We start from the raw sequence: 13454 nt of genomic DNA, 5'->3' as shown, positions 1-13454 counted from the left end.
CATATCAAACCAAGAAAACGCAACTTGCTCATGACATAACCAAAGTTTCAGTAGAGGCGGGTCGTTAATCCTATAGCGCTACATATGTCAAGGTTTGGCTCATACGAAGTTAATGATAAGTTCAACACATAAGAATCACCCAAATTTAAAGTATCAAGTCATCACATATACAAGCATGTTATAGGAATGTTCATGTGTTTAGACAAAAGTTCATGTGTAAGTTTCAATAGGTAAACATGTTACACCCCAAAAGTGGTAAAAATAAAAGGGGGAAATACGAGTATACTCACGGTTTACAAGTGGTGACTTGAAATTCCGAGAGCAAGTTTGTAGATGAATTAGTTCGGAGCACCTTGTCCTTCTACACGGGAAAGCAAAGGTGTGTGAGTTTGGCGTATAACGGAAGATTATAGATTCGGAGTTTTTAAAATATATAGAAAGTAGCATAGGTGAAAATAATCATCTTGTACACATAACTCTTGTTCTTGACACTATTGAAACTCAAAAGTTGGTATGATTTCATGGATTCTAAGATCCATTAGAGTCGTAACAAGGGCATGGTCATAGATGATGTAACGTCCACTTAACAAATAACTATTAAGTCATCATCAAGTCTTAGTTACTTAGATGTATACATATAGAATAACTTAGATATTATATAGTTTACAAGTCTTATGATTCAAGCATGAGGTAGGAGATTAATGTCTCCATTTAGGTACCTCTTTGTGTCATAGAATACATACATGAGGTAGGAAGAACAAGCTTCCATTTAGGTACCTCTATTGTTCACCACTACACTTGTTGTTATAAACAACAAGGAGGGTCATGAACATACATGTATTAAGGTAATAACAACAACTAATCTATAGAAAAACATCAAGTAATGAGTGGATTCTTATGAAGGATAGCCCAAGCTAATCCAACCATCACACATTCAACAAGTTTCACACTTGAACATTACTTGTGGGTAAAACCCTAATTAAAAACAGAAAGTTTATGAGGTTTTAGCCTCTGATTTAGATGTCTCAACCATGTTTTTAAGCTTAACCAACCATAAGAGGGGTTGTAAGCATTAGGACATTGGTTTGAGATGTGTTTCACACAAGTTAGATGAAGTTTGCATAAGTTTGAAACAAAACAGAAAGTTTTAGTCCATTTTAGGGCAAATCCAAGCCTGATTCTTCCAAGGAAAAACCAAGGATTCAAACCCAAGGACATAACAAAGCAATAGGAAGAAGAACCAAGTGATTTGGCTAAGAAATAAGCAAGTTACACTCACTTTAGTGAAGTTACAAGAATCTATCCAAAACTCAGATTTGTTGCAGATTGAGAGTGAATTTGTGAAGATTAGAGAGTTATGAAAGTGTCAAATGGGTTGGAGAAGGTGGGTATTTATAATGAATGAGTTAGAAGGTGATTGGAGGTGATTAGAGGTGGATTAAAGGTGATTGGGTGAGGTTGGTTAATGGGATTTCGTGCATAATCAGCTCAAGAAACACAATCTGCCGAAAACAGGGGCTCGCGTAGCGCGAGCATCAAGCCCCATACCCGTCGCGCTACGCGACGGGGTCCAATTTTCTGGATTAAGTTTGAAAAATGACAATTTGCCCCCTGTAGTTCATAGTTTAGGGTTTTTAAGAGTTTTAGGGGATGTTCTAGTCATATAAGCATTGTTTAAGGGCAAGACAAGTATGTTTATCATAAACCAAGTATAATTGAGTGCATGAATGTCGAAATTAAGTATCGTTCTCGTTCAAAACACGTTCAATGCATAAGTTTAGTTTAATTATAAGTTTCGCACATAGTTTCCAAGAATAACAATTAGACATTGATTGATTCACGAAGTCGAACATACGAGCATACATAGAGTGTGTATAACATAAATGTAACAAAATACAAGCTTCATTAATGATCCAAGTCTCGGTTTGATAATGATTACAAAGAAGGAACGATTACAAGACTACAAAGTTTCCAAAGATAGAAATACGAACAAAGCTTTCTATAAATGGAAAGTACAAAAGAGCCGGGCGTTACACACGCCCACGTGCCCGTCTGACACTCTCTCTCCTCATTAATTGTAATTCGCAATTACAATTAATGCGCCTGCTGTACTTTCACCACGCCCCCGTGCCCGCTGGACACGGCCCCGTGGTGGGCAATGGAAGCTTCTATAAGTTTGTCTTTTATGCTGCTTCTTGGGCACGGCCCCGTGCTGGCTGAGCACGGGGCGTGTTCAGACTTCTGCTTTCTCTTCTTTCCTTTGGGGGATGCCGTTGAGGATCCGGGCAGTCTACTTTTATTCCTTTTCTTGTATTTATGCTAGAATTAGTTATCTTTTTGCTTCTTTTGTGAATTTGAGCTCATTTCATCCTGAAAATACAAAAGGAAGACAAAAACACTCTTTTTCCAACATTAGTACTTAAAAAGGGTTAGTTTTATGCCTTAATTGATGTGATTTATATGTTGCATTTTACACACATCAAATACCCCCACACTTGAACTTTTGCTTGTCCTCAAGCAAAACTCTTTAAATGTGGCTTACACTCCCAAATGGAATAGGTAGAAGAGAAAGTTTTTGGCTTGTCATAGAGTGTCGGGAATCCAAGATCTTTGTAAGTTTTATTTTTATTTATTTACAATCCTATTCGTTATGATTTATTTAGAACGTTTCACAGGATAAATTACTTATTCGGGCATAGCATGCCTTATTAAAATTCCATTTATATACAAGTTCACATACCTCACGGGAGATCACTCAACACTCGGCCGAAGGTGTATTTTTTTAGTGAATCACTCGAGAGCGGCATGGAACTTACGCCTTCCATAGGCTTGCCAAGCAATCAATCCTCATCCTTTTTAACTTTTTATCTTTGTAATTATCAAGAGGACTTTTTGGGTGAAGGGTTAGGCTTGGGTTAAAGGTGGGTGGATGGGTTAGTGGTTAGTAAAAGGGCGAAAATCGTAAAAAGCGTCGGTTTTCGTGACACACCTTGTTTTTAGTGACTCTTTATTTTGAAGTATTTCTCCAAACAAGCTTTTATATAGCTTTTGTTTGTTTTTGACTTCATCATATATATATATATATATATATATATATATATATATATATTTTTGATAAGTCACATAAAATAGCGAGCTTACGAAAAACCGAGCTTGTTACTAAAATAAAGGGTGAAAAAAAAGGGGTTTTTGGTGGGTAAAAAGGGTTTTAGGGTAATGAAATGAAAGGTTTAGGCTCAAAGGGGCTAACTAGGGGGATTTTGGGTAGGTGGTAAAAAAAATGAAAAATAATGGTGTAGAAAGAAAAATATGGTTAGTCCTAATGCCTCCATCACTTACTTACTTGGGTTTAAGTTGGTAAGGACCGGGAATGTATCGTCGTGGCAAGTTCTAGAGTTGTAAGAACCAAGCGGCTATTCACACAAGAAACGAAAAATGTGCATTTAGTCTAAAGATGTATATTTGTATGCTCAATAAAGGCTCAAAACTCACTTTTGCGGGAATGGGTTTTTAATGTGATCAAGTATATATAATCGAATTTTTAACTAGACTTGTTATGCCGTTTCGTAATTTTCTTATGTTGGTTCTTTGTTATCACGACGCTATCGGTTGTAAATTTGTAAAAATATAACATTTTTAGAACTTGTTATTCCCAAATTAAACCAAGACAAGTAAAAAAAACGAAAAGTTTTTGAAAAAAAATTGGGGTGTTTAGCGGTTCCAATAGAGTTTTGTGTAAGGCTTGTAATTAGGATTTGCAAAATTCAAGGTTTTAGCATCCCCCCACACTTAAATTACACATTGTCCTCAATGTGTCCCAAAAATAAGATTTTCGGTTGATTAGAATGTGTAAAAGTGGGTTAAAAAGCAAAGATTTATGTTACTGGCATCCTGGACACGGCCCCGTGGTGACCGGGCACGACCCCGTGGTCAGGTGCCAGTAACAGAAATTAAAGAAATAAGACAGAAGCCTGGACACGGGGGCGTGTCCTCTGAACACGGCCCGTGTCCAGTTACCTGAACTGGGCGTTTTTCTGCAGGTGGCTCAGCACGGGGCCGTGTTGGTTGGGCACGGCCCGTGTTGAGCCTTCTGTGATGGAGATTTGTGTCGGGTTGCTCTGTTCTTTGTGGATGGGGCCATTTTTCTCGCTCCCTTTTTCATCCATTACCACCATGAGTGTGTTTTATTTATTAATAACCATCAAACCTTAGAAACCATCATATCATTGCAAACATAGAGAATTACATATAGTTAGCTAAATAACTAGGGGATACATGAGGTTATCATAAAGGTTCTACTTATTTAGGAAAATTTCGGAAATAGCTTCCCGATGTAGTAACACCCTTTAGCCGACGGCTCCTCGGTTGTTGTTCAAAGCCACTCTTCTATCTCCCTTGGGAGGTAGAAAGCAGCTTCATTCTCTTCAGTGGCTTGAGGAGGAACATTCACCGGGACTCCTTGCACCACCCTTTGTTGAGGCACTTGGTGCATGGCGTGCCATTCGGCCGGAATGATGACCTCGGGCACTACATTCCACGCTCTTTGGGTTATTACGGGAACCAAAGGCGGGGAAGCGAGAAGGTTTAACCTCTGGTGCAGGAGGTTTACTTCTCGAAGACAGCCCTCCAATCCTACCGTGAGATGATTAATATGGTCCACTAATGCTTCTTCTACTCCCATCATTTCGTCTATGGCTTCCCTCAAGGCGTAAACGTAGTTTACTAGGGAATCTTCTGCTGTGGACGACCTTCTTCCATTTCGATTATTTCGTGAAGATGATCCGCTATTCCTGCTGGCCATTTCCTGTGAAAGAAACCGAAGATAACTAAACTTTTGCAGAACAGTACCTCGAACACGGCCCCGTGCTCACTGAGCACGGCTCCGTGTTCAGTCGTCTGCAGGATTTTTGTCTAACGATTCTTGGGTTTTAAATTATTTTAACATCTTTTAACTGTGGTTTAAGCTTAGATAATTTAAAACAAAGTTATGGAACTAACTTTAAACAAGAATCCGCAGCCAATAATCTTACAAACTTCACATAGAAGATTGGAATCATGGGGTTTCCAAGCTTCCATGGAGGAGATGTTTGAAAAATTTTGAAAGAAGGAGAAATGAACAAAAGTGGAAAAGACAAGATGGTCCTTGGGAACCTTCTTTTAGCACTTACCTAGGATGGTATATGTGAAGATCCCAGGAATCTCTGTTTAGTGAAGTGGTCAAAAATGAGCAGGAATCAGGCTGCATTTAAAGAAAACGACAGCACACTGGACACGGCCCCGTGTGCAGAGAAAATCCTGACACATTTTGTCCGTATTCTGACAAAATCAGCAGAGAATCTTCTGAGTGAGCACGGGGTCGTGTTGACCGGACACGGCCCCGTGTCGGGAGGCTGTTTTATGGAGTTTGTTGCTCCTAAGGAGCTTATTTATATCGGGTGGTTCTTGATTTGTTGGAACAACCCCAAAGTGCCTAAGATACCTTAATTGTCCTATACTAAGGCGAGAACGCAAGAGGTTATCGGTGAGGGTAATTCCTATTTTCATTCTAGGTGGACAAGTCCAACCCTTTTCTGGGCTCTCGTTAAAGAAGGTGTATGCCGAATTGCTCAGGTCTATGTATGCATCGAACGAAGTCGATGGGGAGTCCTTCACGGCACAATCGACACAGGGACGACTATCGTCCAAGTCTTTTCTAGGTATGAAGGTATTTTCGGGAGCAACGAGGTTGTCGGAATGCGGTTCCAACATTTCCTCATGGTCATCATCTTGGGATGGATCTATAAAATCCTTCCTAAGTTCTTTTGACCAATTGAGAATTAGCTCTTCTAGTTGAAATAACTCGTCAAGGAGCATTTCTCCTAGAATATCTGGTTGGGCGCATTCGAGGGAGAGATAGTGCTTATTTTTACTTTCGCCCCTCTTAAGGTTACAAGGAATCGGTGGGTCTATATAGTGGGGCCTATAATTGAGAAAATAACATTTTAATTCCTCATGTTCGCCTCCACATAACCGACACCACATACCATAAGAGTGCCGAAAGTAAAAAGAATTACTATCACTCATGTTTGTGTCAGAAATTACCAACCGCCGGGATCTAACGGTTCTGTTTTCAGTAAGAGAATCTTGGGCACGGGGGCGTGTTGAGTGGACACGGCCCCGTGTTCAGCTTATTGTCTGACTTAAAACAGGATTGCCAGTTCCAATGATTGAGCACGGGGGCGTGTTCAGCAGGCACGGCCCCGTGGTGAGCTCTGCCGAAGCTGAAAATCTACGAAAAATCCTAAAAATTAAAGAAAAAAATAAAAATATGATTAGGCCGTTGATTCCTAACTTTCTTAAAATCCTTGTGTCCCCGGCAGCGGCGCCAAAAACTTGATGTGCGTGAAGTGTGTTATATTTTAGATGTATATTTAAGCCCTTTTTACACTTTTAGCCAAGTTTTAAATTTATAAAACACGATATTCACTAACACTAAACACACATATGGGCAAGTGCACCCATCGTGGACGTAGTATAGTGTTGGTAAGATACCGAGGTCGTCCAAGGACACAAGAGCTTTTAATACCGGTTTATCCTCAACGTCTAATCAAATAAAAAAGTGAGAAAAATGTTTTTTTAAGCTAAGAAAATAAAAACTAACTAAATGCTAAAAAAATAAAAATAAAATAAAACAGATAGACAAGATGAATCACTTGGATCCGACACGTGTATTAGTATAACCTTTGATTATTTTCGCACTTTTGCACTTGTTTAAGAGATTATCTTAGTTATTGTAGTAGGCCCCTCTTTTGAAGGTGACGTTACCCTCAACCCAGTAGTTCGAGTCAGCAAGGATACAATCCTAAAGGGTCGGATTATTGAAAGATAATGAATTAAGTTATTAATGCAAATTGTGGTAGGCCCCGCTTTCGGCGGTGACGTTACCCTCGGCTAAGTAGTCTGAGTCAGCAGGGATACAGTCCTAAATAGCCGGGTTATAGTATTAATAGTAGTTAACTTATGAGGGGGTCAAAGAGTTTGGATCCCCGCCATCCAATACCTATGGGCATTGAAAGAGATCCTACTAAATTTGACCCAGGTCCCAAGCAGGACCTCTAAACGCTGAACAAGGGCAAGACCCTTACCAAACCGTTCCCTTAACCCCCGACCAGGTAGCAAACATACCTCCATATAGACCGTGGAGATATGAATGGTGAAAATCTTTTATTTTATATAGACAGTAAAATAATGCCAAGACACCACGGACAAACGATAAGGAAAGATCACCTTCAACATAAGTAACTAGTTATTAAAGTCATTAATACAAAACCAAATAAAAAGTGCAAAAGATTGAAAATAAAAAGTATTATACTAAACACTTGTCTTCACCAAGTGATGTAAGAGACTTAGGCAAACATGGCCTTGATTGTCAAGAACTCTTACGATCAATCTTGGATCCCGAGACGACTCACACACTCTACGATGGACAATGGATGATGGTGGTGGATGATGGTGTTATGGTGGTGGTGGGTGGTGGATGAAGTGTGAGAGAGGTGGTGTGCCAAGGGATGAGTTGAAATGAAACCAAGCACTCCTATTTATAGGCTGAACAGAAGGCTGGGCACGGCCCCGTGTCCGCTGGACACGCCCCCGTGCCCGTCTGACACTCTCTCTCCTCATTAATTGTAATTCGCAATTACAATTAATGCGCCTGCTGTACTTTCACCACGCCCCCGTGCCCGCTGGACACGGCCCCGTGGTGGGCAATGGAAGCTTCTATAAGTTTGTCTTTTATGCTGCTTCTTGGGCACGGCCCCGTGCTGGCTGAGCACGGGGCGTGTTCAGACTTCTGCTTTCTCTTCTTTGCTTTGGGGGATGCCGTTGAGGGTCCGGGCAGTCTACTTTTATTCCTTTTCTTGTATTTATGCTAGAATTAGTTGTCTTTTTGCTTCTTTTGTGAATTTGAGCTCATTTCATCCTGAAAATACAAAAGGAAGACAAAAACACTCTTTTTCCAACATTAGTACTTAAAAAGGGTTAGTTTTATGCCTTAATTGATATGATTTATATGTTGCATTTTACACACATCATTTTCCCTAACGTTTTTAATCAAGAATGAATTACCCGAGTCATTTCCATAGCCAACAATCTTCCCCGATCCCCACCTATTGATGCATCAATACGGTTGTAAGTTCTTCGACTTCTAACCTTTCTTCAATTTTAGTTGGTATCTTTGTCCAACTCCAATCCCACAAAACCCCTCCTCGTGATCGTTTGTAGAACTCCTGAATCAAACATTTATTTCTTTTAGCCAACTGAAAATAAGTCAAAGGAAACATGCACGAAGAGGCCCTTCATCCGTCCAATCATCGTTCAAAAAAATCGTTTTATTACCACACCTAATTTTGCTAATAACTATTTGTGCCAAATCTATGTTACATTTCTCAAACTTTTTATCATTACCCACAATGGTCTTCCAAACTCCAGGAACGGTTTTCTTTACCATGATTGAACTATGAACTTTCACGTTTTTGTGGTTAACATTTATTATTTTGACCCAAAGTTGACACGTGTCTGTCTTGTACCTCCACCACCAGTTGGTAAGGAAAGCCAAGTTTAGCTTCCGAATTCCCTCTACACCAAGCCCCCAAACTATATGAAATTAGTTCAAAGTTTTAGGAAATCAACGACCAGACTCGTTGATTTAACCAAGTCTTCAATAAGGTGATGAATAGTCATAGCGACTTAACGGAGGTGCAAACAATTGCAAGTATTGAATGCGCTACGTGACCCAAAAATTTAATCACATTTCGGCATGACAAATTTTTCGAAGCCATCCCGGATGCGAATCCAATGCCCAAAATTTTATTTTTAATTTTTATTATGTACTTTTGTTATCTCCACCCCAGTCAATCACACTATGTCATGTCAACTTCCCTCTTAACTCCCCATTCTACATCAAACGTACGGGGTGCTCCCCTCGTGGGGAGTAATCCATTTCTTTTTTTATTTTTTTATTTATTAAAAATTATGCACTTATAGTTCAAGTATATTTTAAACACAATAAAATTACATTAAATTAAAAGAAATATTACATTAAACTAAACTAAATAAAATTTTCATATTATAAATTGACAACATTTTGTTGCTTTGTTATGTTGTACCACAAGTATTGGGGTATTTACAAAAAATGATTTTTCATTTTTAACTCAAAAGTTTTCATCATCTTTTGTATATTAACTTTTTTTTTTACTTTTAACTCAAAACTTTTGATCTTTTATAATTTCACTCAACACTTTTGTATTTACAACTTTGGTCCCCATACTTTTTACCTTTTGCAAGTTTTTCGCTTTACGTTTCATTATAAATTTTGCGAGTTAACACGTTGCAACGTGCGCGTAGGGTTCAATGTTTTTTGGTCTATTTTTTTACATTTGACAGGCTCGTCGCAACATGTCTACTTTTCCCTGTTTGACAGGTTCGCCACAACGAGCGGGTCCTCAATCGACTTATTTATTCTTTTCTACGTTTTACGCTTCTGTCTAATTTATTCGCATGAACACACTGTAACAGGGGTGAATGGTTTATCGATTTTGCGTATGCTTTTCGTTCAGTGTGACTTTTTCCATTTTATCTATCTTATTTTCGTGAGTTTTTCCGATGTTGAGAGTCGTTGGCAGTGGTGTGGCATTGGTGCTACTTGGCACGGTTTACAAACGTTTGGTTCACCCTTATATTTCCTTTACTTAAAAACTAGTTTTTACATGCATATTTTATATACTTGTAGGTATAAATATGATTTTCTCTACGTTTTGACGTAAACTTTTTATAAAAACGAGTCAACTCAAATATAATATGTTTTCGTTTAAAGAAACCATTTTTACGTGCATATTTTTATGTTCGTTTCTGTATAAATTCGAGTTGTTTTACGTCTGGACGTAAACTTTTTTCATTGTGAAATGAGTCATGTCAAATAATATGTTTTCGTGCTTATTTTATGCATGTTTCGTAGATTTCATTTCGAACCGAATGGAATCAAATTGTGATTTCTTTTTTCTTCTCTTTTTTCAAAAGCTCTAATTAACCCCTTTTGATTACACGTGTTACTTTTTCCTTCATACCTGTTACGTTTTCTATGTATGAGTCGGGTCACATATAACACGTTATGATTGTACGATACGAATTCGACTTACTTTACGGGTTGATCCAATCGCAATGCTTATCCAATCGAAATGAGTGTTTTCATATGGTTAATGCATCTCATAACGTTTTGGACTAATTCATTCAATGTTTACGATATACCCATACCGCAACACGCGTAGGTCTTATTGCTAGTTATACATAAAACATAGAAGTTAAGCTTCTATATTGCTTAATTTTGTTTGCAATAGCTATGGATAAAAAAATTAAAGAAAAACATAGAACATCATTTATTTAATTAAGATTTAAGAACAATAAAGAAACATATAAAAAGGTAAAGATTCAGGAGAAGAATATTCTCGACGATTTAGGGCGATGTTTTTAGAATTGGACCGGACATCGAATCGGTCTCCTTATCGGTTCAATGGTCCAACCGGTTGGGCAGGACGTAAGAATCGGAAGGTGTCGTAAATATTATAAAATTTAATAGGGTTAAATATGAAATATATATATATATATATATATATAAATCCAGTTCAACCCTTCTAAAAAACGGTTCGACCGGCCGGTTTCCCGGTCCAACCGCCAGGTCGCCTGTTCAACCTTCGATTCAATGTATTTCTGCTACGATACTATGACCAGGACGACTCAACCTCTGGTTCCCGGCCGGTCCGGTCCAGTCCGAGTCTGAAAACACTCGTTTAGGGTGATGAACCGCTCAAAATAGTCTGAATAATCAATTTTGTCATGCAACCAATGCATGACAAGCAAATTCTATAACCATTGCATGGCAATCATGCAGTTGGGCAGCCATCAAAATCAATACTCCTTTAATTCATCTAAAAATCATATACAACAAGGGAAGAAAACTATAATATATAACATGTAATAAAAGCTTGTAAATTGAGCATATAATTATATACCATATAATTAAATGGTATACAACTATTGATGTATGGAGTTGAATAGTAATTTTGTGAGTGTAAACAATTTTGATAATTAATAGTGGGTTAATAATTTGTCTTAAAACATATATTACAATTGTTTTTACCATGTAGAACCTCGTACACGATATTTTTTTATACAAGAGAAATAAATATATATTCGACAATAGAAATAGTTTTATTATAAACTTATAAACCGAATATTAATATATTTGGCAAAAACTCAAAGTTCATAAAAAAATAAAAGTTCTTTTTGGTAATTTCATAATCCTTAAATGTTTAATAACAAATGAGTAAAGTTCTTTTTAAGTCCCTGTGATTTGTGCATTTTAACCATTTGAATCCAAAACCAAACTTGTCTTGATTTGAGTCCCTGTGGTTTCTAATTTTAACCATTTGAATCCAAAATGTAAAGAACATTCAAATTAGAAACATTTGATTTTTGGATTCAAATGGTTAAAATTAGACACCACAGGGACTCAAATGGTTAAAATTAGAAAGCACAGGGACTCAAATCAAGACAAATTTGATTTTTGGATTCAAATGGTTAAAATACACAAACCACAGGGACTCAAAAAGGACTTTACTCATAACGAATATTAAGGGAAAGTTATGATTCAAAAGTAATTGCATAAACAAATAACTGCCACCAGCATTATCCATAAAATTTAATTAATATAAACAAACTTATATCGGTATGGACAAATGGTGTAAGTGTGTGAATATAAAGCCACGACACATGTATAGACAATCACAAACTTGTTACTTTATCATTTTCAATGGCTTTAGTGTGCTTGCTTGCCTGCCCTATTCTTGGTTACAAGAGTTGTATGGCCCCAAGTAGCGGTTTTAACATTTCCAAGCCGCTATACACATCACAATCGTCGTCAATGGCGGTCACCATGACTGAACCCGTGGTGGTTAGACGATTAGCTAACTATGACTCAACATTGTGGTCATTTGATCACATTCAGTCATTCTCTAGTTACAATGAAATAGAAAAAGACATTGCATTAATTTAAAACTAGGAAAATATAAACATAAACCATAAAACTAAAAGTGATTTTACTACTCGTTGTCGGAATTCACCTCAAGGTGGTGTAAATTTAGTCCTTCAAGATGCTCCACGAGATCATGTTTTAGTCTCCAATGCATATCTTCATCAATGAGCGCGTTAAAAGCAGTGCCATCGAAAACGGGCTCGACTGGAGGATCCCGAATGTGTATCAGTGCTATCGCGTTTCCGTCGTCCTTTAAAATATGTTATGTAAAATAATACACATATCTACGACACACCTAATCTTTTTCAGAGTCTTAGCACACAATGATTGATTAAGTATACCCCATTTTTACTTTAAAACACCAAAAACCCGTTCCACGCCTTTTCTTGCCGCCTCGTGTTGCCTCTTAAACTTTTTTTCATTCAGAATGTGAGGGTATGTAAATATTTTCACAAACAAGGACCAAGTAGGGTAGACTCCATCGGTAAGATAGTATCCACATTTGTATAAGTGGTCGTTCACGTAAAATGGATATTTTGGCACAGTTCCATTTCGCTGAGTAAGAAATAATGAAGATTGTTGGAGCACATTGATGTCGTTTGTGAGCCTGGTGGCCCACAAAAGCATGCCAAATCCACAAATCTTGAGAGACCACCACCTTAAGCATAACTGCCGGGTATTGGTGATCGCCTCTCATATATTTGCCCCGCAACTCTGTGGGACACATTCTCTAAACGAAACGCGTACAATCAAGACTACCCAACATCCCAGGAACGTGATGTTTTTCCTCATGAACTTGGTATAAAGCGTAACGTCGTGGCTTGTTGGTCTATGTAAGAACTCGGGAGCATATATACTACATACTGTTTTGCAGAAATATTCTAGACATTCATGGGAAGTCCTTTCGGCCATATTTAAATACTTGTCGTTCTCGTCTGGAGGGTTACCAGTTGCAAGTTGTTTGATCACCGACGTAACTTTTTACAATGATTTAAAACTCTTCTTCATTCTCCTGTCCATGCCACCTTGAAACCACAGATTATTCGTTTCCACGTCACTCACAGTTTTTCAAAACAACCTTTTTGACATACGAAACCTATGATGGAAAAAAATCATCATTGTATTTCAGTTCCTCAACAAAATACCCTGTCATAAGGGTTTTGTGGCCTTTTTCCCGATCACGATGGACATATCTTTTTTTACTAGATGTGCACGTGTCTTCTACTTCGGCTTGTTCGATGAGTTTTTTGAAAAAAAAAAAACTACTATCGCTTGAGGAGATATCATCGTCGGTAATGTCGGGTGGAATAAACAATGGTATTTCATCTGCCATTTGAAAAAAATGTGGTATAAAATGAGAAGAGATATGGTTTGGACTGAATTGTTTGGT

Source organism: Helianthus annuus, chromosome 1 (assembly GCF_002127325.2).
Source record: "Helianthus annuus cultivar XRQ/B chromosome 1, HanXRQr2.0-SUNRISE, whole genome shotgun sequence".
Lineage (NCBI taxonomy): Eukaryota > Viridiplantae > Streptophyta > Magnoliopsida > Asterales > Asteraceae > Helianthus > Helianthus annuus.
The sequence above is the reverse complement of the archived record's forward strand: the minus strand, read 5'-3'. Positions refer to the sequence as shown.